This window comes from Choloepus didactylus, chromosome 6 (genome assembly GCF_015220235.1).
Source record: "Choloepus didactylus isolate mChoDid1 chromosome 6, mChoDid1.pri, whole genome shotgun sequence".
Taxonomy (NCBI): Eukaryota; Metazoa; Chordata; class Mammalia; order Pilosa; family Megalonychidae; genus Choloepus; species Choloepus didactylus.
This window is the reverse complement of record NC_051312.1, coordinates 145,926,672-145,951,941: the sequence shown is the minus strand read 5'-3', so window position 1 is coordinate 145,951,941 and position 25,270 is coordinate 145,926,672. Positions and strand designations below refer to the sequence as shown.

Genomic DNA, 25,270 nt, shown 5'->3' with positions numbered 1-25,270 from the left:
AAAATACTAGTTTTACCAGCCCATGAAATTACTAGAGTGACGTCAGCACTTGGCAGCCCCTTCTACTCTAATAAAAAGAAAAATAGCATCACAAACTGGGGATAACAGTTTTTTCTTTCCCATTTATTTTGGCTTATTTTCAGGGTTGAGGCCCCAGGGCGTGTGTATAACAAAAGAACAGCAAAGCAAATAATGGCTCTAAGAAGTAGGGAGGGAGCATCGTTTCAGCTGGTGCGGACATGCTAATAATCACTCATCTGTGTCTCAGTAATTTAATGAACCCGTGTTGGTGACTACGAGGGCACGAGAGTGGGTATAAGGAATCCCCATCTATAAAGTGGAGTTAAACATCTTTATTTGGATTGATATATTACACAGCCTGCAGTATATTAAACAATTTCAACAGTTGGCTTATAACATGATCGTAAATATTGTCAGCCCGACATCAAGGTCATATGTGAGTGAATGTCTGAATGTGGTCATGTAGGTGACAACTCAGTTTTGGAGGAAAGGTGCTATTTATTCCTCTGAATTAAACACCAGTAAAATATTATATTACCTATCAAATCAGATTGATTTGATATCGTGTCTTCCCCCCTTCCCGTTTCATCTCTTCTGCCTTTGTCGTGGAATTCAAGTTTTAGATGTTACCCTGATTTAATGACAACTCACACGTCGGGGTTTCAGTTTGGTATCTTAGCATTCCAGTAGTCCTCGGGACTAATGAATACTGAGGAAAGGTTTTTATAGTTCTTCATATATTAGTAAACGGCTGACTAGAACCACATGAAGTCATGCTGATATGTTTTAAATCTCATGTTCTAGCTTGTAGGTTCATCTTCTGTGTGATCACCTTTTTAATAATGTCATTTTATTGTTCTTCCGTTAAGTCTTCTTGAATGTTAAATCCGAAATGAAACAGTAAGTTTTGTTCTACAGTAAATAAGATGATGTTGAGATTCTGCTGAGTTGGTCCTGATGGGTTAAAGTATATTTTAAACCTAATTCTAAATGTATAGCTCTACAAGTCATGTTACAATCTGATTAGAATGGTTCTAATCAATTTTTCAATGAATTCTTTTGATTCCTATTTCATTGAAAAGCATATTTTCTTTTTCTGTGCACAAGTCCTTTTTGAGGTTAAAACAAAAAGGAACAGATCAAACTTCTACCCTGGGTACCTAATTCCAATCTTTAGTCGCCATGTTTTGTTTTGTCTTTTAATTAGATACCTCCCCCCCATTATTAATACTTTATATTCGTGTGGTGCATCTGTTACAATTGATGAGAGAATATTATTCTGATTGTGGTGTTAACTATAGTCCATGGTTTACATTAGGGTCACTTTTTCTGTTGTATAGTCCTCTGTTTTTGTTTTGCTTGTTTTAAATTTTTATTCTGTAAGATATACAACCTTAAATTTCCCCTTTTAACCATATTCAAATATATAATTCATTGCTGCTAATTATGTTCACAGTGTTTTGCTACCATCACCACCGTGTTTTAAATTATTTTGTGTTGCAGTTGTGTTTCTTTTTTTACAAGACATTGCAGTAGTCTCGATTTGACCTACATGGGTCTTTCATATAATGTTCATCATACATTTTAGGGTTAAATTTTTTTTTTCAGTCTATGGTTAACTAAAACCAATTTCAAGTCATTATAAGATGAGTTGTTAACTGTGGTCTCCTATTAGACTAGCAAACACAATGGCCATTATTTGTTACTTCTCTTGTGTTTGAGGATACATTTTAAAAGAGCTATTGTCACAGTGGTTAGGTCTTAAAATAATACCGCATTTTTTTTACTATGACGGCAGCCACAGTGGGGTTTTTAATCATGCAGTACAGTTTGTGTTGAGATTTGCTATCAGTGTTTTGCAGCATCAGATAAATTTTAGCTCAGGGATTTGTCTGCATGTATCTTACTGAGGCTAATAGGAGTCTTGTAGCGTAATCCATCCTTCCTCACTTGAAAATAGCAGTAAAAATTGTTTTAAAGAAAAATTGCCAATGTTTGACTTGTTATTTTGGAACTTCTCTTCCCAGCTAGGCAGGTTACCAGGGGGAAGATAAGGAAATTATTAGCCCTGTAGAACAAAGACATTAACGTTTGATCAGATTCATGTTTTCTTAGGCAGGTAGTAAATATAGAGAGAAGCCACAATTGGTTGTTATAGATGTCAGCTGACCATTGAATCGCCAGAGGTCTTCAACAACCAAGAATGAGTAACTTGATTTTGAGTTTTTCCTTTGTACAATTAAGGATGTTTTCCCCTTTGTGTTGAAATGTGAGTTTTCTAAAAAATACTCCTTTCCTTTGACAGTTAGCAGATGAAGTCCGCATTTGCGTGTAAAGGTTCTGTTTAATTCACTGAGAAATCCTAGCGTCTTTTGTGTGTGATTCACCTAGCCTGAATGTACAGAACATTCAACACATTGTACTTGGGCAATTTAACAATAAATAATATGGCATAGACACTTTATTTGGTGACAAAGGAGTGAAGTGCTGCTTTTGCAGAGCAAATCCTTGTCTCTTTGGATGCCCTGCAGACTTGTAAGAATCGGGGTGCCTCCAGGGGATTGGGAAAGGAGAGTTGGGACTTATGTCTGAGCACAGACAGCCTGCCAGGAGTGGCGACACATCCTGCCCTCAGTTTTCCTGCTAGGGAGCTACTGTTTCAACAATCACGTCTTCAGTGGTGGTTCTTTTTATTCCATACACAGAACAATTTTCTCCTTCCCTTTGTTTCTGATGCTGATCATTTCTTAAATAACATTTCAAAAGCCCTTTGTACTCTGCATGGTGTTTTACAGTTTGTTTTTTCTATTTGTAATAAATGTATGAGATACTAAAATTTTCATGAGAATGGAAATCATGAAGACAATAAATGATTGAATATTGGTATCAAATATAAACATTTTAATCTAGTTCAAAGTCAGGTGAACATTAAAATCTGTCTCTGTCCAGTGGTGGAAAAGGGTGTTATTTGAAATGTTAGTTTTTCTTTCTGCGCATATTTTAGGTAATAATTGCACATTTTTATGTGAATGTGCTTAAGACTAGACTAAAATGGTTACATTCAGTTAAAAAAATTTTTTTTTTGCATTTCTATACTGCAAACACTGGATTCTAGTTTCTGTTGACGTAATAGGAAATATTGACATGAGTTTTGCCTGAGATAAAGTTTACTCCTTGGTGTCTTGTATTTTTAAGCTCTTTCCTCTAATGAGGTCATTTCATTTTTGTTTCTAGCCAGTGGAATCCTTGCTTTCTAACACTTTTCTTCAGAGCAGATAAAATAGTCTGATGCTTAGAAGTTCTTTAACAATATATGTTGGCCTGAAATGAAATTTGAAAGTCCTTTCCAATTATATGTAAAGTTAGGAAAATTTGCAAAGGGGACTTCCTAGAAGTAATGCTCATTTAAGTGTGTCTTTGTGGAATGAACATGAAATTTAAATGAATTCCCTCTTTCTCCCATTTTAAAAGTTTTTCCCTGGTACCCCTGCATCTAAAACCTGACATAACGATGTTGAAACAGAGTTTGGTGTTTAATTTCTTGGCTATGTTACAAAATGAATTCAAACTTAGCAGTTTTAAGTGATTCTTCTAATATTGCTTTTGTCAATTGTTAGTTCTTTCTGTTTTGTTTTATATCATTGTATAAGATTAGCTAAAATGGAGATGTTAATGGTAAAAGTATTTAGTGGTAAGTAATTTGTATTATTTTGGTGGAAATTTTTTTTTAATGATTAACTGCTTAATCAAATAGTTTAAAAATGGTTTTGATGACCAGATTGAGAAGGAAGGAACGAAAAACGGGTATTCCTAAAGCCAGAGTTTGCCACTCCTCCTTAGAGTGAAGACTGGGGTTGTAATAGCAAGAAGTCCAGCTCCCAGCGAGAGGTGTGAGGCTGTTTATTTTCACTCTGGAGATGTATATACTACAGAAGGAAAACTCTGGCCTCGCTTAACCTAAGCAAGTCATTACTTATCTACGATCTGGCAAGCGATTTGATTAAGGTTGACAGAGCTCGTATAATATCAGAACCAGGCCCTCTCTTGATGATTGATGAGGCTTGTCTGTAAGTTTTTATGTGTTTTTTGTATTTGAAAGGAGAAAAACTGAAGAAGAATAAATACTCGTTCAGATCTCTAATTGCCAAGTAGAAACCAAGTCCATAATGTAGTTTAAACTACAGTGAGTAATATGCATTAATCTGTAAGTTATGTTTTTGGATTTAATTAATTGGCTTTAAAATAATAATATAACCTTTTTAGATGTGCAGGTTAATTTGGCTTTTAAATGATTAAATTGTTGAAATTTTAGAGACCCTGGTCATATCTTAACATCTTTCTATACATGGTATTATTCGATGTTATGTGTTCTTTAGTATGGTGTATAAGGAATTTTCCTCTTGATCCGCTAATGAAATTGAGTCATTTGGCTTTAATTTAGGGCATTTGCAACCCCTAGCTTTTATTTTATTTTAATTTTTTATTGTAGGAAAATATACGTAATATAAAATCATTTTAAGTGTACAACTGTGACATTCAGTACACTGACAGTGTTGTGTAACCTTCACCATTATCGATTTTCAGAACATTTTCATCATCCCAAACAGAAACTTGTTCTTAAGCAGTAACTCCCCATTTCTCCTTTTCTCCAGCCCCTGGAAACCACTACTCAAGTTTCTGTCTATGAATTTGCTTTTTTCTGAGTATTTCATATAAAAGAAATCATACAGGATTTGTCCTTCGTTGTCTGGCTTATTTCACTCAACATGATGTCTTTAAGGTTCATTCATGTTGTAGCATGTACCAGGACTTCATTCCTTTTTAAGGCTGAGAAATGTTTCATTGTATGTATATACCACATCTTTATTTACCCATCTGGTGATGGACATTTTGGTTAGTTCAACCTTTTGACTATTTTGAATAATGCCACTGTGAACATTCTGTATGAGTCCCTGTTTTCAATTCTTTGAGGTATATACCCAGAGGTGGAGTTGCCAGATCGTATGGTAATTCTATGTTTAATTTTCTGAAGAACCGCCAAAGTGTTTTCTGTAACAGCTGCACCTTTTTACATTCCCACCAGCGATGTACAAGGGTTCTTGTTCTTCTGCATCCTCACCAATACTTGTTCTTTTGTGCTTTTTTAGTAGTAGACATCCTAGTGGCTGTGAAGTGGTATCTCACAGTTTCGATTTGCATTTCTCTATTGGCTAGAGATGTTAACCATTATTTCATGTGTTTATTGGACATTTGTATATCTTCTTTGGAGAAATGTCTATTCCAGTTCTTTGATTGTTTTGAAATTGGGTTGTATGTCTTTTTGTTGTTGAGTCATAGGAGTTCTGGATATTATACCCTTATCAGATGTATGATTTCCAAATATTTTCTCCCATTATGTTGTCTTTTCACTTTCTTGATAAAGTCCTTTGATGTACAAAGGTTTTAAATTTTAATGAAGTCCAGTTTATCTATTTTTTTTCTTTTATTGCTCTTACTTTGGAGTCATATCTATGAATCCATTTTTGAATATACCTGCATGCTTTTTCACTATCAGAAAATGATTTGGACAGTTGTAATAGCAAATATGGGCCATTGAGAGTTGTTGCTGACCTCTTTGCTAAACTATTTGTTCCTTTCTCATTCTCATTACCAACAAATTGATTCTATGTGTGACTGGAATGTGTGACCATGTTCTTGGCAACAGTTTAACTCACTAGTCTATACAGTGCTGAGTCCAACTGATGAAGACTTTTTTTTTTTTTTTAACCATTCATAAACTTCTTAGTGGAAATGGATATAGTGCTGGATGACAACCCCACCCTTATTTTAAGTGAACTCAGCTATGTGGAATTCCCAGATTAATGGAATGATTGAATGGGGAACACATTGGTTTTATATATGCCTTAACTTAGGATTTTCAGCCAATGCATCACAATGACTTAGACCAGGGTAGGCCCTGGAGTCCAAGTGCCAGGAATCAAAGCCAGACCTCACATTTTCTAGGCGTGCAACCTGGCGAGTGACCTCTGTGCACTTTGGTTTCCTCCTCACTCTAACGGGGATGGTCCCTCTTAGGGCTGTCGGATCATCTCCACCTCATGGGTAAAGTGCTGTGGGCGCTTGGCAGGTGCCCAATGAATGTGAGCACTTGATGCTGCTGTTATTACTGTTCTGTATGAAGTGTACCCCGATACTACTGAAAAAAATTTAAAACTCAATGAAAAATATTTAATATTGAGTATTAATGTATTAATATTTACTTATTTCTAATAGACCATATTAAGATGGGATCTGTGCAATATCTGTACTCCTGATATTGCATAAGGCTATGCCATATGCTGTTTTTTGTTTTTTTTTTTTTTAATTAGAGCAATTGTAACATCACAAAGAAGTCCAGCGTTCCTTATACCCCCCTCACGCCCGCATGCTGTGTGTCTTTTGCGTTCTCAGGCACACCATTTCTCCTTACCTGTTTGGGAACTTTCTTTGGGCACGTTGTTGTGTACATCATTTGATCTTTGCATGTCACAGATAGGATCCAAAACCACAAATTCAAACTGGGCACTGAAATCTGGGGGCGTGTCTTACTGTCTGGTTGATGACCCTGAGTATGCTTAAAATAATTTGAGTATCAGCAGTGTGAAAAGACAGTTAAATTTTTTTCAGAGAATTTCACACCGTCAAAAATCCATCCGCAAGTTTGAATAGAGAAAAAAAATGAAAGCCTGGTAGGTTTGAGAATATTTCCAGAATGAGAAGTGTCTGTGGACCTGAAAGCAGACATGTAACCAAGGCCTGGCTTTCATTTAGGAAGCTGCGGGTAGACCCGGGAAAGCTTAGGCTTGGGATTGCCCTGGGTTCAAACCTCAGCTCTGTCATTTATTAGCTATAGAATCTGGGGCAAACTGTCTGAGCTTTCTGTGTTTCAGTTTCCTCATCTGTAAAATGTAAATAAAAATCCATGTGTTTAAGTTTGTTGTGAGGATTGGTAGTAATATATGTAAAGTTTTTGATCTGTAAACTTAATAATTGGTAGCCATTATTATTTTTTTAAATTCAGTTTTATTGAAATATACTCACATGCCATACAATCATCCATGGTATACAATCAACTGTTCACAGTATGATCATATAGTTATGCATTCATCACCACAATCTATATCTGAACATTTTCCTTACATCAGAAAGAATAATAATAAGAATAAAAAATAAAAGTAAAAAAAGAACACGCAAACCATACCCCCCATCCCACCCTATTTGTCATTTAGTTTTTATTCCCATTTTTCTACTCATCCATCCATACGCTAGATAAAGGGAGTGTGATCCACAAGGTTTTCACAGTCACACTGTCACCCCTTGTAATCTACATTATTATATAATCGTCTTCTGAAGTCCAGATTACTGGGTTGGAGTTTGGTAGTTTCAGGTATTTACTTCTAGCTATTCCAATACATTAAAACATAAGAGGTGTTATCTATATAGTCAATAAGAATGTCCATCAGAGTGACCTCTCGGCTCCATTTGAAATCTCTCAGCCACTGAAAGTATTTTGTCTCATTTTGCATCCCCTGTTTGGTCAAGAAGATATTCTCAATCCCACGATGCCGGGTCCAGATTCATCCCCAGGAGTCATATCCTGCGTTGCCAGGGAGATTTACACCCCTGGGAGTTGGGTCCCACATAGGGGGGATGGCAGTGAGTTCACCTGCCGAGGTGGCTCAGTTAGAGAGAGAGAGGGCCACATCTGAGCTACAAAGAGGTACTCAGGGGGAGACTCTTAGGCACAATTACATGCAAGTTGAGCCTCTCCTTTGCAGTAACGAGCTTCATAAGGGCAAGTCTCATGATCGAGGGCTCGGCACATCAAACCACCAGTCCCAATGTTTGTGACAACATCAACACCAGTCCAGGTGAGGAAGTCCAACACTTCTGCACCTTCCCCCAGCTCCTCGGGGTGGTGGGGTGGGAGGCTGTAAATGTATTTTTTATTCTCTGCCCAAATTACTTTGGAATGTGTCACTATTTCACTCTAACCTATACTAACCAACTGTACTTCACTTCCTATTCGAAGTTCCATGTAATTGTGGTGTTTGAACAAACCAACTGTAGAGTTATACTGTTTATAAAATATAGATTCTGCACCAAATAGACATCTCTTTCCTTGGTCTCATATGGAAGTTGAAGTTTTAAAACACAGTTTCGACCTTTACCCTTTGGCCCGGTTTGCCCTAGTCTTAACCAGATCTGCTTCATTCATATCACTAATTGAAGTCTGGGCTCTTTTTCAGCTTTTATTTTAACAGTTTCTATATGCACTAATACTGACATTCATATATGCCGAGCTCTAGCTCTGAGTTTCAGGTGTCTCAGAGATATGTATTGTTCCAGAGACCAGTCAGGTTATACACTAAGGGATCAGCATCTCATAGTTTGGAGATAGCCATTACAATTCAGGAATAGAGTTGACTGCTGTAAGAGCTTACAATCTAGGGACTATTACAATAATCATGTCCACATTAGGCTATGTTCTAAGATTCAATTCTGAGTTTACACATTGTAGTTAGTCCATATTGGTGAGGCATTATAGTGTTTGCCTTTATTTCTGGTGTACTTCACTCAAATACTGTGTACAGGATCCATTCACCTCATTGTGTGTCTCACAGCATCACTCCTTCTCGAAGTTGCTCAATATTCCATTGTATGCATATGCCACAGTTCACCATTCTGTTCCTCAGTCTATGTACTCTTAGGTCACCTTCACCCATTGCAAATCATGATTACTGTCTCCATGAACAACAGTTTGCAAATGTCCACTCATGTCTCTGCTGTCAGATCTTCCAATGGCATACCCCATAATGAGGTTGCAGGACCTTATGGTCCCCACATACTTAACTTTTTGTGGAACCACCACACTGACCTTCAGGTAGCTGTTATTATTGCTTTGAATAATTAATCTCGTAAGACAGATATGTAGTAAGATGTGTATTTTTTTTCACACAAACCAATTATTCTCTGCCTAATGGAGGCAAGAGGCAGGGGTGAAGTAGAGTATCAGAATTTCTTGGTAAAGTGACGCAGAGATTGGTTTTGGTTGTCTGAAATCATTTCCACGTGACCCACAGTTAACAATTGGGGATGTATCTTGATTCTCCTTGCTTGAGGCAGAAAAATGACTGAAAACTACTGAGTGAAAACATTTGGATCTTTCTCTGATAGTTCTGATTGAATCACTGTACAATATTCTAAAATCTTTATTTCATAACTACTTATGAAGACAGAACTTGCTTATTTAGGTAAATAAGTAAATTGAATTATAATGTCTTACATTGACAGGGAAAGACTAATCTACCTCACATATATGGTTAAATTATGTTAGCTTTGTAGCAGATTGCACAAAAGGTACTTTGCTTAGATGTTTGTTTACCAAATTCAGGACTTAAAGAAAAAGTGTTGGCAAGAGGTGGGACAGATTAAACTGATGGTTTTAAGACGATATCTAAAATCGTTTGCGGTTTACCCCAGTTTAGTTTGCCCAATACTCTTTAAGTGTATTTAAAATTCTTCCCAATGACACGCCCTTCCTAGTTGGTGCTAGTGTTAGGTGGTACAATTTTGTCCCAATGTAGCTTGCTGTTACATGATTTTGATGATACGGAAGTTCATTTTGTGTTAAAAAGCCTGATATTTTAGCCTGCAATGCTGATCTCTGTTGTAAGTTAACAAAGTGAGAAATACTTTATAGAAATCATAAAAGTAGATTTCCATTCATTCACTGTTGGCAGTATGCCTTTAGAACTTTTAAGCTCGTGATGTCTGTTTTGTATCCTAGTCATTTCTATTTGTGGGCAAAGTAATAACGTCTTTGGTGTTACCTATAGTATGTTTCCTTCTTAGGTTCAAAAGGGACCTTTTGATAACATCCCTTATTTAAAAACCTAGGATTTTCTGTATCATTGTGTCATGCTCTTTGTTAGTCATTTTTACCTATATTAAGTTGTATTTTATACAACTATTAGCTTCTGATTTTTAAAATTTGGCATGATAAAAAATAAGTAACAGTTGGGTGTTCGTGACCACAGAAGACCAAATAAACTCAGTGAACAGTTGTAAAGTATTTAGTACTGTATCTCTTAAACAGTTGTTTAATAATGTTAGACCATTCCTATCATTTCTCTTTTGTCTCATCAGAAAAGTTTTTCCACATATTAAACCGGTAGTTTAAGTAACTTCATAATTGCCAGGAAACATTGGGGGACTTCTCTCGGCGTAAGCTTATTCATATATCACAATTTATGAAGCACCCTCTATGTACAGAGTCCTTTCCAGGTATTGGATATACAGTGGTGGGCAATTCGAACATGGTCCCTGTCTTCATGGAACTGAGAAACCAGTGGTTAATTTTGCTCTGCTGGGAACTTTTTACGTTTATGTGACCTATAAATTATCTAGGCTACTTCTACAGTATCGCAAGTCAGGTAAAATCAAATTCTGCACTTTGCCTTCTTGACTCCCCTTGGCTACGATTTTTATACAGGCAAAAGATTAAAATGAAAATCGAGGCTGTTATTGAAGGAGGAAAGACATTTTAAAGCCTGAAGTTTTAGGGTGATGTGTAGAGAATACAAGGGTAGCCTTTCTCTTTGCCATGGGGTAGTGGGATTTTATTTTTTTTTTGAGTTGAATGTAGGGATGTAAATGACAATGTTCCTGCCTCCAAAATTACCAGTAAGTTCTAACAGTTTGGTCTGTTTTGCGGGGAAAGGTTAATGAAGAGTGGAGGTGAGGTCCTGAGACGAGACAAAGTCTTTCTGAGTGGCAGAAACCCTTCAATACTGAGAGGAGTGATGTGGCTGCTGTAGGGAGATATGTTGGCTGGTGTTCAGGACGCAAAGCTGAGGCATATCTGTGTTGAATGCTCCACCAGAGAGCACGTGACTTAGCCTATTTTATAACCAAATGTGTGGCATCAAACTGTGTTTTAACATGATCCTTCTGAATTAAGACAGTGAAAACATGTCAGTCTTCAAATTAGTCATTTGCTAACGTTGATCTTTGAACCAGTATGATTTATGTCGAAAAATTTTATACTTGGCTGGAGTGAGATGAGAACCAGCCAACCAAAAGACATGTAGTGATGGTTTCCTAAAGCTAAATTTATTCTGAAATTATGTCTTGCCTATCATTTCGGTATATTCTAATGCAACAGGGATGGTAGATGGCAGCTGTTAATTTGAAAAAAAATGTTCTCCCTTGGCAAGTTGTTGGCAATCTTATATAAGATTTACAGGTGTTTCTTTCGTTTTGCTTTGTTTTTAAAAATTTGCTGGTTATTGAAATCCAAAAGTCTTGGAACCACTGCTGTGGATTAAATTGTAGATAATTGCATCAAAAGACAATGAATTATATTGGGATATGGTTGCTCTGCTGTTTCTCATGCTAGATGTGTCTCTACTAGTGAGATTTATGCCCAAGGGTTTATCGTGCATTGATATAAAATAGGGTGCTCTTTCTGGCCCCAGACTGAGTTAAGTTGATTTTTGTTTTTAATCCTTCTCTAGCAGAAAAGGAAATAACTTGTATTTGTTCCATTGTTCCATGTACTGAGGTCAAGAAGCAAGCACTTAAAAAGCCTCTATATATTAAAAAAAAAACAACCAAAAAAAAAAAACTGTTTTTTTTTAAAGATGTTTTATTAGTACTGGTATTGGTTACTTTAATTAGTAGTATGTTTTACTTGCACCCTGAGACTGTTCGAGCCAAGAATGTAATTCAAATAAAGAAAATAATATCTATTGTTTTGGAATTCCCACACCTGCCATCTGGGCTTTGACTTTTAAGTTATTTAGACTGGCCAAGAAACTAGAAGAGGAAAAAAGATGATTATGGGGAGATATGAAATATTTTAAACTTAAAATTCTTGAAAAGCTTGATAACTAGCTAGTTTTCAAATTGGTAATGCTGTCTTGTTCACAGCCCATGATTCTTTTTTTAAGATAAAACTGAGTTTTCATGAGAAAGCCTGTTTTCCATGGTATACGTGTTTCTGGCCGAGTTTCCAAAATTCTGTGAATACTTCACTGATAATTTCACCATAAAATGGTGGGTGACACCTTCACTAAGTTTTGCTAGGAAACTTGTCTAATTTTGTTACTTCAGTATAAAGTAAAGGATATGCCTCTTCACAGTCTTACAATGCAGCTGCTGTAAACTAGTTAACTTCTCCTACTTATTTTTTCTTTTCACCTTAACTTTTTTTTTTTTGAGTGAGTGCATCCACTCTTTTTTGCTTGATGCTAAAGTGCTGAACTATATGCTTTTGACTTAATTTTTAGAGCTGAAATTTTGTTGACTTTGGATACCTTTGCTGTTATTTTATTTTCCCTTTCCTCTTTCATAATGCAGTCTTTTGGGGAGAGTCTGCCAAAGATGAGGCAAAACTATAGTGTAAAAGGTGCATACAAGCTTTTCAGTGTGTTTTCATTTAAACATAACACTTGTAAAATGTTCATCATAGAATTTTAAAGCTGAAAAGATTTTGGAGACTTTTTTTCCCCTGCAGACAGAACCAAAGCCACACTGTTCGTAAATGTTCACCTCACAAACATTTTGTAGGAAAAAGTAATACTCACCTTAATTTAGACTACCAACTAATAATTTTGTTTTAAATATATTTTAAAAATTAGGGCTCCTGTCACTTTTTGAACCTTTTTTCTACCAAAATTAAAAAAAAAAAATTATTCCTTATATATGACTCAAGAGTTAAAGTTGTCAGAGATTTAGAGTTTTAGGAAGTGAAGAAAGGGCGTCTTATTCTACTTTATCCCTCCTGTCCCCTACATCTTTTTTTCCCCAGTTACCTTTATATTTAGGTGCTCAATAAATATTTGTTGTTTAATTGAACAAGAAGCTGATTTTTTGTTGTTTTTAAGCTGCAGATCACAACCCCTTACATAATCTGTACTTCGAAAATGTGATAAATGTAGAGATTTTAGAAAATTAAGCTAAGGATCCCAACCCATAATATTCTTATGATTCTAAGACCCAAACTAGCCATATGACATTGTATAGACAATAAAGTTGTAGGTCTTATTTGAAAGCCCTTGGAAAACACCAACTCTCACGTCATGCATAGAAGCCAATGATGACAAATCCTTAAAAGAAGAGTCAGGCTTATAAGGGTTTGTAAATATATCAACGGATATAAACTTACTCTACAAATGTAAAGTATGACTGTTGTTACATAAATTAGAAATATGAGTATGTTGTAATATAAATTTAGGAAATATACCAGAATTTATATATTTAAATAAGAAATGTGCCTCTAAAGTAGCCAGCTGGTCACCTTGGGAAGCTGCATATTTAATCTCACAGTGTTGTCATTGTGCAAAGAAATTTTGAATTATCTTTACTGGTTTTGACACAGTTTTTTTAGATTTTGGTGTTCTTGATTATTTTGGAAATGGCCATAATGATTAAATTGAGTGGTAATGTTGGGGTTAATACTTTATGGGGTTAAAGTTAGGTGTAGGCGTGCTATGTGTGGCATTCGGCATGCATCGTGAGTGCCCTTGGCTGCCCTTGTTGCTGTCTAAGCCTCTGACCAGGCAGATGTGAAGGGGGAACAGCTTGTCCTGATGGTGGACTTCAGTGTTCCTGTGAAGAACAGCCAGATACCTACCAACGAGAGGCCCAAGGCTGCTGTCCCAAGCATCCAGTTCCGCTTGGGCAGTGGAGCCGAGTCAGTTGTTCTCACGAGCCACCTGGGCTGGCCTGATGGCGTCCCCATGCCTGGCAAGGAGGCCTTGGAGCCAGTTGCTGCAGAACTCAGATCTTTGCCGGGCAAGGACGTTCTGTTTTTCAAGGACTGTGTGGGCCCAGAAGTGGAGAAAGCCTGTGCTGACAAAGCTGTTGGCTCTGTGATCCTGCTGGAGAACCTCAGCTTTCCTGTGGAGGAAGGAGAGAAGGGAGAAGACGCTTCTGACAACAAGGGTAAAGCCAAACCAGCCAAAATAGAAGCCTCTGGGCTGCTCTTTACAAGCCAGGGGATGTCCATGTCAGTGATGCTTTTGGCACTGTTGACCGAGCCCATAGCTCTATTCTAGGAGTCAATCTGCCATGGAAGGCCAGTGGCTTCTTGATGAAGAAGGAGCTGAATTACTTTGCCAAGGCCTTAGAGAGCCCACAGTGACCCTTCCTGGCCATCCCAGGCAGAGCTAAAGTTGCAGACAAGATTCAGTTGATCACTAATATGAGATGATCATTGGTTGTGCTCAACAACCTGGAGATGGCACTGCCCTTTTGATGAAGGAGACCAAGATCATCAAAGACCCAATGCTCAAAGCTGAGAATGGTATGGCGATTACATAATGTTGCCTGTTGATTTTGTCACTGCTGACAAGTTTGATGAGAATGACAAGACTGGCATACCTGCAGCCAGATGGAATTGGACTGTGGTCCTGAGAGAGGCCAGAAGTATGCAGAGGCTATAGGTCAGGCTAAGCAGATTGGGCGGAAGGGATCTGTGGGGGTATTAATGGGACGCTTTTGCCTGAGGAACCAAAGCCCTCACGGATGAGATGTTAAAACCGCTTCCAGGGGCTGCATCATCAACGGAAGTGGTAGAGACACTGCCACTTGCTATGCCTAAAGGAACACGGAGGATAAAGTCAGCGATATGAGCACTGGGGGCAGGGCAGTTTAGAGCTCCTGGAAGATAAAGTCCTTCACGGGGTGGATGCTTAGTGCTTTCCTGCCTTTTGGTTCCTGTGCAGAGTTCCTAAATCAGCTTTGTGGTCTCCGAGTCTCTGCTTGGCATTAGCTATAATGTCCCCCCAAATCACAGTTCAGCTAGTGGCCTCGAGACAACACGAGGAACCCTCAGGTAGCTGCATCTCAGCTCTCCTTCCCTCCCTCCAGGGTTGGCCTGCAGTCTGCTCGAGCCCATTTGAATTTCTTAGTGCCTGAACCATTCTGGCTTTCTAGAGTGTGCATGGTTTATATTTTGCCTGTTAAATGAAAGTGAGTTGTGTTAGCCTTTTTGTTCTGTTTTTGAAGTGGTTTACTCTGATTAGCTCACTTCTTGGCATGGAAACAAGATGAAATTCCAGTTGCAGGTAAGGAGGGGGACGAAGCTGATGATGTATGAAATAAACAGTAAAGGTGCCCGTTTAAACCAGGAAAAAATGAGGTGTAATCATAACATAATGAGAATGATTTTCATGCCTGATTTATACATTGGCATGGAAAATGATTAAAGGATTTTTGGAAAAGCTTTGTCCAGAGGGGCATCATTGGAATAAGTTTATCTGTCTTCCAAGTTGGATCTATTTACTGCTGTTTTTTTTTTCAGGAGTGCGTGTGCATGTGTGTGTATATGTGTGGTTTTGTGTGCGTGTGTGTATATGTGTGGTTGTGTGTGTGTGTGTGTGTATAATCCTCTACATCACTGTATCCTTGAATTATTTCTCTGGACAGTTTAACATCACAGGGCAGCAGCTGCTGCTTTGTGCATATTCAGCTTCACAGACTTGTTCCAGCGAGCTTTGCTTCATTTCTGGTATCCAGTCTGTACCTAATGCTAAAAACAATGTCTTGGTGTCTTCCAAGGGGAGTAAAACTTCATGTTATATCATGCTGTCTTCACAAAGGTACCCTGATCTTAATTGATGTGTCTTTCTATTTCTAGATATTCAGGGCATTGTATCCCAATCATTGCTTTTGTTTTAACTGCCTTTCATTGACTGAACATTTTCTCGGGTACAAGCTTTCTTAGTACAAGCCAGTGTTTTAAGTTATTTTTAGATTTATCAATCTGTGGCGTTTCTGTACTGATTTACATAATAATTTGAGATTGATTTGTATGTCAGCTTATGAATGGGTCTGAAGAGCCTGATTAGCAAGGCATGGCCACTCTTCTGTGGTACTAAGCCAGTGCTGACAAAGCTGTATCTGACCTAATGCCCATCACCAGTTGAACAAAGCTGGGACTCCTAGTTAATCTAGACTAATAGAATTATTTTATGTAGCCAAGTTTAAAGATGGAATAAGGTCCTTGGAAGCTACTGTCAATATGTTTCAGGTCTCTAGGAAACTCATAACTCAGCAGGTAACCTAATATATAAAAGTCATCATGTCAGAGATCCATTTTTCAGCCAGCACTGATTCAAGTTTATTTGCCGCAAAGACATTTTTCTTAGCTTTCCAAATTTTTCTTATTTGCCATCACTTAAACTTTTGACTGTACATATTAGAACATACTTCATGGAAATGAATTTCTCCTTGAGATTTTTTTCCTTTGCTATTAAAATGAAATACTAAACAAACCCCATAAGGGTAGATCTTTTGTAATGCTGTGCATCTAATGTTAGTTCATTGTATCATTTGGTAAGGTTTAGGCAAAGCTGTGGGCTTAGTAGCAACTATCTTAATTGTATACCTAACCCTCATACAGAGCGCTGTCTTTTTCGAATGTTTTCTTAATCTCTCCTCTTTATCCTCCATCAAAGAAGGTTAGCCAGATATCTGAGTGGATCTTTACAATGTCAGTCTGTTCAAGTTTAGCTATTTCTTAGCAAACTTTAAAATTTTACTTTTAGTTTGTTTTGTGGTTACCATAACTATTATTTTTTTCCTCATGAAGCCAATTCCATTGGCAAACTTGAAAATCTGAGTGTTGAATTTGCTGCAGGGGTTGACTCTTTGGTACTTACAAACTAATCCCCTTAAAACTTGTTGTATTTTGTCTTTTTAATAATTTCTCCCAAGTCTCTTTTTAGAATTTTATGCAGCTATGCTTTTAAATCTTTGTAATGCTCCTGTACAATTCACTTTGGTGCCGGAATTATCTTATCTGTGCAATTCTTGGTTTCCTGTGCTCTAGAGACGGGAAGAGACAGTCTTCTTGGGGGAATAGTGGAACAGGAGCACTTGATTTTTTTTTTTTTGTTTAGCCAAACGGATACTGTGAATAGAACCTAACTCAGATCCCCTTCAAACCCCTTCTCCTTTGGTGTGTAATTACAACCACATTGATTCCCACTGCAGCTGGCAGCCCCTCACTGTTGCCTTTTTCTGCTTGTGACCTTTGATCTTGGTGACCTTTCCTGGGGTTAGGCCTAGGCCCTTTTCATTGTGTTGGAGCTGAAGTGGCTCATGGGGAGTTGATTATTTCCTTGCTCATTTGGCTTTTTTGGTGCCATAACTCCAAGTCACTTCCATTTTCTTCCTCTGCTTTTGGCTGTCCACAGTGAAAGGAAATGCCTTTGCAGGCAGTGGAGCAGTTTGTATGCTCGAGTGACTCGACTGAGATGTGGAAGAAGTGGGGGAAAGGTTTTGGAGTCTGTAGGTGTCAACATATTTTTTAAAAGTTGATCTGAATGATTGTGCAGTCATTAAGTGCTCATAAAATGGGTAGTGTGGAGAGCCAACTGCCTTTCAAACTGAGGGGTCTGTGTTCTGGGAAGAAGTGAGTACTGCCAGTTATTGACAGTAGACTGGATATTTGATATCCAGCAGCTCTACTTTTCCAGGCTTTGTATGTTCATCCTACTGACTCAGAGCTTTGTGGCAGGTCTGAGAATACAGCATTGTCAGTTGCACACAAGTACTTTCAGGGACTCAGCTGAAAGAACCAAGAATAACCCTCAGAGGTTAACATGGTAACTATTAGATAACATATTTGTTGCAACTGGACTTAATGGTAGAGCTTTCTTTGCCTCTCCTCCCTGGCTATCCCCCTGCCCCACTCACTCCTGCAGGCTGGGTGCCAGCCATGGCTCGCATTTTCTCCAGACCCCATGTGGGCAACATGAGGACAGCCACTGTCCAAAGGCGTTAGTGATCACAAGGCGGGGCAACAGCTCAAGGAGCATGTTGGATCACCCTACACTGTACCACCTTTGAAAGGTAGACGAGTGTGACATCTGATGACATCTTGAAATTCATTTTTTTAAATTCAGTTTTATTGAGATGTATTCACATATCATACAGTCATCATGGTGTACAATCAGCTGTTCACAGCACCATCATATAGTTATGCATCTGTCACCCCAATTTATTTTTTGAACATTTTCCTTGTCCCAGAAAAAGTGAAAATAAGAATAAAAAATAAAAGTGAAAAAGAACACTCAAACCATCCCCCCCACCCTATTTTTCATTTAGTTTTGTCCCCATTTTTCTACTCATCCATCCATACACTGGATAAAGGTGTGATCCACAAGACTTTCACAATCACACTGTCACCCCTTGTAAGCTACATTCTTATACAATCGTCTTCAAGAGTCCAGCCTACTGGGTTGGAGTTTGATAGTTTCAGATATTTACTTCTAGCTATTCCAATATATTAAAACCTAAAAGGTATTATCTATATAGTGCATAAGAATGCCCACCAGAGTGACCTCTTGACTCCATTTGAAATCTCTCAGCCACTGAAACTCCATTTCGTTTCATTTCGCATCCCCCTTTTGGTCAAGAAGATGTTCTCAATCCCACGATGCCGGGTCCAGATTCACCCCCAGGAGTCATATCCAGGGAGATTTACACCCCTGAGAGTCAGGTGCCACGTAGTGGGGAGGGCAGTGAGATCACCTGCCGAGTTGGCTTAGCTAGAGAGAGAGAGGGCCACATCTGAGCAACAAAGAGGTACTCAGGGAGAAACTCTTAGGCAAAATTATAAGCAGGTTTAGCCTCTCCTTTGCAGTAACAAGCTCCATAAGAGCAAGTCCCAAGATAGAGGGCTCGTCTCACCAAACTGCCAGTACTCAGTGTTTGTGAGAACATTAGCAGCAGTCCAGGTGAGGAAGCCCAACATCTCTGCATTTTCCCCCAGCTCCTCAGGGGCCCCCGCATATATGTTTTTAATTGAAATTCATTTTTAAAGAAAGTCTGAGTGTTTGATTCCATTCCTACAATATCTTTTTTTGTTTTTCCTTTTTTTTTCTTTTGAAATGTTTTATCATAGTCTTGATAAATGTGGGTAATTTTGAAGGAGGAGCTGTATAGGATTCAGCCAGAGGCACCCATCCATTATGGGGGTCCACAGTTCCATACATTCACTGTGGCCTCCAGGATCTCCGCCTGCCAGCCCAATCTCTCTTAAAAAACTTTCAGCTACTTTCTTCTTGCCTGCTACATACCTCCTCTTAGAGTTGCACTATGTCCAACTCAACTGATTGTCTCCATGCCTTCAGATACTCTTTCTTCCTTCCCTTCCCCACCCTCAAAACAACAACGGACCACAAGCAAAAAATAAGAAACTCTGCTGCTTCTCATGTGTTTCCTGTCTTGGTAAATGCTCAGTCTTCCATTCACTTGTCCAAGTCAGAAACCTGGACAGCAACCTTCATTCTTTATTTATAGCCAAAGCAGTGGGGACACAGAGAAGTGGATAGATGAGTGGATTCCAAAGTTGTCAAAGAGGTGTATTTTTGCCAGTTATTCACTATCCAGGTGTGCCACTTTGAATGTATTATGTCCCCCAAAACGCCATTATCTTTGATGCAATCTTGTGTGGGCAGACATAATAGTGTTGATTAGATTGTAATTCTTTGAGTGTTTCCATGGAGGTGTGACCTGCCCAGCTGTAGGTGATAACTCCGATTGGATGATTTCCATGGAGGTGTAGCCCCGCCCATTCAGCATGGGCCTTGATTAGCTTACTAGAGCATTGTAAAGCTCATACAGAAGGAGCGAGCTTGCTACAGCCAAGAGGGACACTTTGAAGAATGCACAGGAGCTGGGAGAGCAGCTGTAGCTGAGAGATGGCCGTTGGAAGCTAACACTGGCATTTTGGGGAACGCCATTTTGAAACACAACCTGGGAGCAAGCGGACGCCAGCCACGTGCCTTCCCAGCTAACAGAGGTTTTCTGGACACCATTGGCCATCCTCCAGTGAAGGTACCCGACTGTTGATGTCTTACCTCAGACACTTTATGGCCATAAGACTGTAACTATGTAACCAAATAAACCCCTTTATAAAAACCAATCCATTTCTGGGGTTTTGCATTCTGGCAACATTGGTAAACTGGAACACAAAGTCTTATCGATTCTTCTCCAGTGTCTTTTTAAATATGTCCATATCATAAAAAAAGGTTCATCTTTTAAGTTCATCCCCAATGGTATTTCTGTAGCCCAGGTCACCATACTCATCTGCAACCGCCTTCTGTCTTGTCTTCTTATCTTTAGCCATTCTCCACATTGTGGTAGAAAATATTTCCCCCAGGCACAAGTCTGATCACCCCCCTCGCCTGCCTGAAAGCTATCAGTGCTCCCCTCTCAGCATAAAAGCCAAGCTCCTTAACATCACTTATGGGGTTCTTCAAGCTCTGGCTTGTGCTGACCCCCATAGCCTGACTTCTCACTACTTGTGGTCCTCCTGTTCTCACTCTGCTGACCAGCCTTGCTTCCTGGTTGCCCTGCTTCTGATTCTGCACACACATTCTTCATTCCTTCTGCTTGGAATACCAACACCCCTGCCTCTGCTTCCCTTCCCACCATCCCCGAGGCTTATCCTTCTGGTTTCACCTAATACCGTTTCCTCGAAGTAGTCTTCATCAACCCTCCAAGTCTGGATCGGGTGCCTGTCCTGTTTTCCCTATAGCACCTCTACTTGCTTTAGTCTGTTGTTAACATTCTTCACTTAACTACTTTAATTCCTGAAAACCTTTTTTTCTTGAGAACACTGCCTCTTAGTGAAAAACATTTGTGTTAATTTTAATGGAGATAGCCAGTTTTCACAGATAGAAAAATACATCAGTTGAACAATGAAAACAGATTTGTGTAAGTGATAAACAATATTTAGAAAGTGAGTAAATGCAGTTTGTTCTTAAATATAATCTAATGAGTTTGTTATGTTCACCAGAGGAGAAAGAGAAGACTTGATGGTGGTGCTGGTGAAGGAGGAGGGTTGCCAGGGAGGAGTCAGTCTTGGGAAGGTGGTGGAGAGCCAGGAAATCGACTTTCAGCCGGGCAGTCTTTCTTAAGGATCATAGTTGTCTTACAATCAGACTACACTGTGATAGCACAGGGAAACACCTTAGCGCAGAAGAAGGTTTGACACATGTAAGTGGTGCTCACACATTCCAGACAGAGGGGTGGTATAAAAAATGCTAACCATCTTCCTTCTCACTTGGAATCTGTATGCAGAGCAAGATGTTTTTAGTTCATCCAAACATAGCATGTAATTCACATTTTCTGTTGATTATTTTCTGGCCAGATAACTGTGGTGCCCTCATGTAAATTGGTGAATTTATCTTTGCCTGAAGCTGTGTTTCTGTTTCCAAGGCTACTCAAGCAAATACCATGAAATGGGTGGAGTTAAACAATGGAGATTTATTTGCTCAGGGTTTTGAGGTGGAAAGAAAGTCCAAATCAAAGCATCATCAAGGTGATGCTTTATTCCTGAAGTCTGGTGTTCTGGGGCTCATTGCTGGTGATCCTTGGTCCTGGGTGCCTCTGTCACATGGCAATGCACATGGCGGCCTCTCTTGGCTTCTTTCTCTTCTGGGTTCCATTGATTTTCAGCTCCTTGCTTCTGTGGTTTTTTCTCCCAGTCTTAATTTCATTCAGCTTAAAGGACTCCAGTAGTAGGATTAAGACCCATCCTGATTGAGTTGGACTACACCATAACTGAAGTAATCTCTTCAAAAGGTCGTACTTACAATGGGTTCACACCCACAGGAGTGGATTAGATTTAAGAACATATTTTTCTGGGGTATAGAGAGCTGCAAAACACCACAAGCTGTAATATCCAAGTATTACTTGTTAGAGTGCATTTCTTTAGTTTCTGGTTGGAAAGTTGTTATACTGAATGAAGTCATCCAAATACTGGTATGACTTTTCAAGAGCCATTATGGCAAAAAGCTGCTGTCTGAATCGTCGTTATGTTAGAGAAGCCTGTATTTTAATTGCTGCCCTAGTGGCTGCTTTCTGTCACCTGACTGTAACCTCATGGGGCAGCCTGGATGTCTGTTTTGTCTGTGGTTGAGTTTCCAGTGTAGCACAGTGCTCAACACATAGTAGGCCTGCAGCACGTATTTTTTTTTTTGAATAAAAGATGAATTCTTCTGTGTTGAACTCTTTTCATACTTTTTATCCCCCCTTGCCCTTAAGACATTTTTCTTTATTCTGAAGTTAATTGTGTACATGCGCCTTTTGTTCAATAGGCTTCAGTTCCTCTACTACAGGGATTACACCTTCCTCATTCCATTGGATCTTGCCCAAAGTAGACACACTATATATTAAATGACTTATTGAAGGAATACTTCCTTGAAAAAGTAGGATTCTTTGAGAAGTTTGTGTAGGAAGTGATGTCGTTAGCTTCTTAGTTAAATTATTTAAATATTCAGAATGAGAAAAACAATTCATGTAAGTGATAATTGTTTATTAATTATATGACTCTGTTTTCATTGTTCAACTGATGTATTTTTCTGTCTTAAGTTGGATGAGAGAAAGATCAAGGTAGTTCAATGGGTTAAGGAAAGCATATTGTATATTTTGCTTCCCTAATTGAAATTATACTGAATTAGTCTTGATAGTCCTTAATCAAGAATTTTTACGTAGGCATGTTTTACTCTTTCTTTGTTTAGTGCCTACAGACATCTCTGTTTTTCTCAACAGCTGATAAATAGCCTATTTTGAAATAGATGGTTTGACTATAAGGATCATTGTGGTTTTTTTTAGAAGGAAATTACTATGTTTCATGCAGAATGAGAGTCCATTAAAAAGGAGACTAACTTAAAAGAATTTCCTATTTTGAAAACTTATGCTGATCCCAAAGCCAAGTGTTTTTGCTCACAAATTAATCACAGTTAGTCACAGGCCTTTAAGAAAACTAAGAGTTAGTTTGATATAGAAATCTAGGGAGGGGACTAATTCAGGAAGGCAGGCTTGATCATTCCTACGAAAGCAAAAGCATTGCCTCAGAAACAAAGAAATCAAATCTAGAAATTCAGGAAAGACTTTTCCCAAAGGATTATTCTGGCAGCATGTTGAAAAGGGGTTATAAAAGCAATAAGTTCACAACCTGAACAGTAAGTTAAGTAAACATTAGCAAAGTATTTCCTTTCTTATTCTAAGATGAGGCATACCTTTTTCTTCCTTTTGCCAACAGAAATGTTCCTAAGCCTGGAATGGCATATAAAGTACAATATGTTATACACCACAAATTGCTTTCTATGTAGATTGAGGGAAAGGCTTAAAGAACATAATTTAGAAAATACCAGTAGAGTCAGGACAAGTCTCAGGAGCAACACACACTATTCATAACTGGGGAGCCCTCCAAAGATTTTTACAGCATAAAGAATTCTTCCTTCGTTTGTATGTTAAATGAGGAATTACGCTTAGCTGGTGTGTGTGTATTTTTTGCGGGGTGGGTGGGTGGGGGGGTCCCTTGAGTTGCCTGTAAGCCCAGGTGCTTTCCCTGGAGCAAAGAGATCAGCATCTTCTCTGGTGCTTATTTAGCCACTCAGAACTACACTGTAAACACGAATTGTGTTGGCCCTTGACTCCATCTGAAGATGTGAAGGAGGTAGAGGAAGTTCCTTGTGGACATGTTAATTCCTTCTGAGACCATGCAGGAGATAAGCCTTAACAGTTCCATTTTGCACATAGGGTATTGATTGGTCTTAGCGATAGTCTAATAGTAAGTTGATATCGGTAAAATCCAGCCCCTTGGGTTAGTTTCCTGCCTGTAGTTGTTTCGGGAGTATATATGTGTACATATGTTATATGGACAAGAAAAGCAGTAGGAAAGGAAGAATAATGTTTGAAATGAATGGGAATTAATGTTTTGAATGCCAGTAAATGTTCCCATAAAGTGTGACATTTTTGTATTCAAATTTATTTAAAGCGAAAATGCGTGTTAGTTAAAACCACACAGCATTACAACAACAGTGATCCTCCTAGCCTACTGTATCATAGGTTTTGGATAAAAAGTTGAGGTTTTGTGTCCGTGGTGTTCTTTGTAGCTGGAAGTTCAGGGATTGACCAGATTGGAGATGATGTGGCCTGTGATGTCCTTTCCTTCCATTGTTTTTGCATGTACTTTTATGTAAGTTCAGAATGTTCGAAAAATTACTAATAGATTAGATAGTGAAAGTTGCTCTATGCCCTATCGAGTATTTTAATTAATTGCTTAAATTCATGTTTTGTATCCATGCTTTGCTTTTCCGCAGTAGAAGGAGCTGAACCACATGCTGGAGAGGGGAGAGCTACCCTCATGTGCCGATGGTGGTTTTGTGGGGCTGGTGGGGGGTGGATAGAGTGGTACATCAGTGCTCTCATTTTTTTTTTTTTTAATTTAGTTTTATTGACATATACTCACATACCATGCAGTCATCCATGGTGTACAATCAGCTGTTCACAGGACGATCATACACTATGCATTCATCACCACAATCTATTTCTGAACATTTTCCTTACATCAGAAAGAATCAGAATAAGAATAAAAAATAAAAGTAAAAAAAGAACACCCAAACCATACCCCCATCCCACCCTATTTGTCATTTAGTTTTTATCCCCATTTTTCTACTCATCCATCCATACACTAGATAAAGGGAGTGTATCCACAAGGTTTTCACAATCACACTGTCATCCCTTGTAATCTACATTATTATATAATCGTCTTCAGAAGTCCAGACTACTGGATTGGAGTTTGGTAGTTTCAGGTATTTACTTCCAGCTATTCCAATACATTAAAACCTAAGAGGTGTTATCTATATAGTGCATAAGACTGTCCACCAGAGTGACCTCTTAGCTCCATTTGAAATCTCTCAGCCACAGTGCTCTCTTTTTGGAAAACAACTTGACAATACAGATCAATAGTCTTAAAAACATTTATACTTCTTGGCCCGATAAGTCTGCTTCTAAAAATCTATACTAAGGACAAAGTTAGAAGAGTGGTTAAATATTCATGGACAGAGATAGTCATAGCATTATCTGTAATAGCAAAAAACACATATATACATATATACATACGTATGTAAGTAAGGAAAATAGCCTAACTATCCAAAAGGGAATGGTTAAATAAAGTATATCCATTCAATGAAGTATTTGGAGCTGTTACAAATTAGGTTTTTTGTTTTTTGTTTTTTGTTTTCAAATTTGAAATAGTATTTTAAATTATGAAGGAAGAAAAAACATTAACACTCTACATATATTGTCTTATTAAATCTTTACAACAGCTAAGTTGAGTATTAATATTTTCACCATTTTTATTCTCAGTAACTCAATATAATTTATCTGATTCTCCAAC

General features: G+C 38.3%; 1 protein-coding gene and 1 pseudogene across 2 annotated transcripts in view; both read left to right on the top strand.

Annotated features, from left to right (window-relative positions):
- The window catches only part of CDON (cell adhesion associated, oncogene regulated), a 116,139-nt gene that overhangs the window by 8,633 nt on the left and 82,236 nt on the right, over positions 1-25,270 (top strand). The window lies entirely within an intron of this gene.
- On the top strand, positions 13,481-14,763 carry LOC119538757 (annotated as a pseudogene).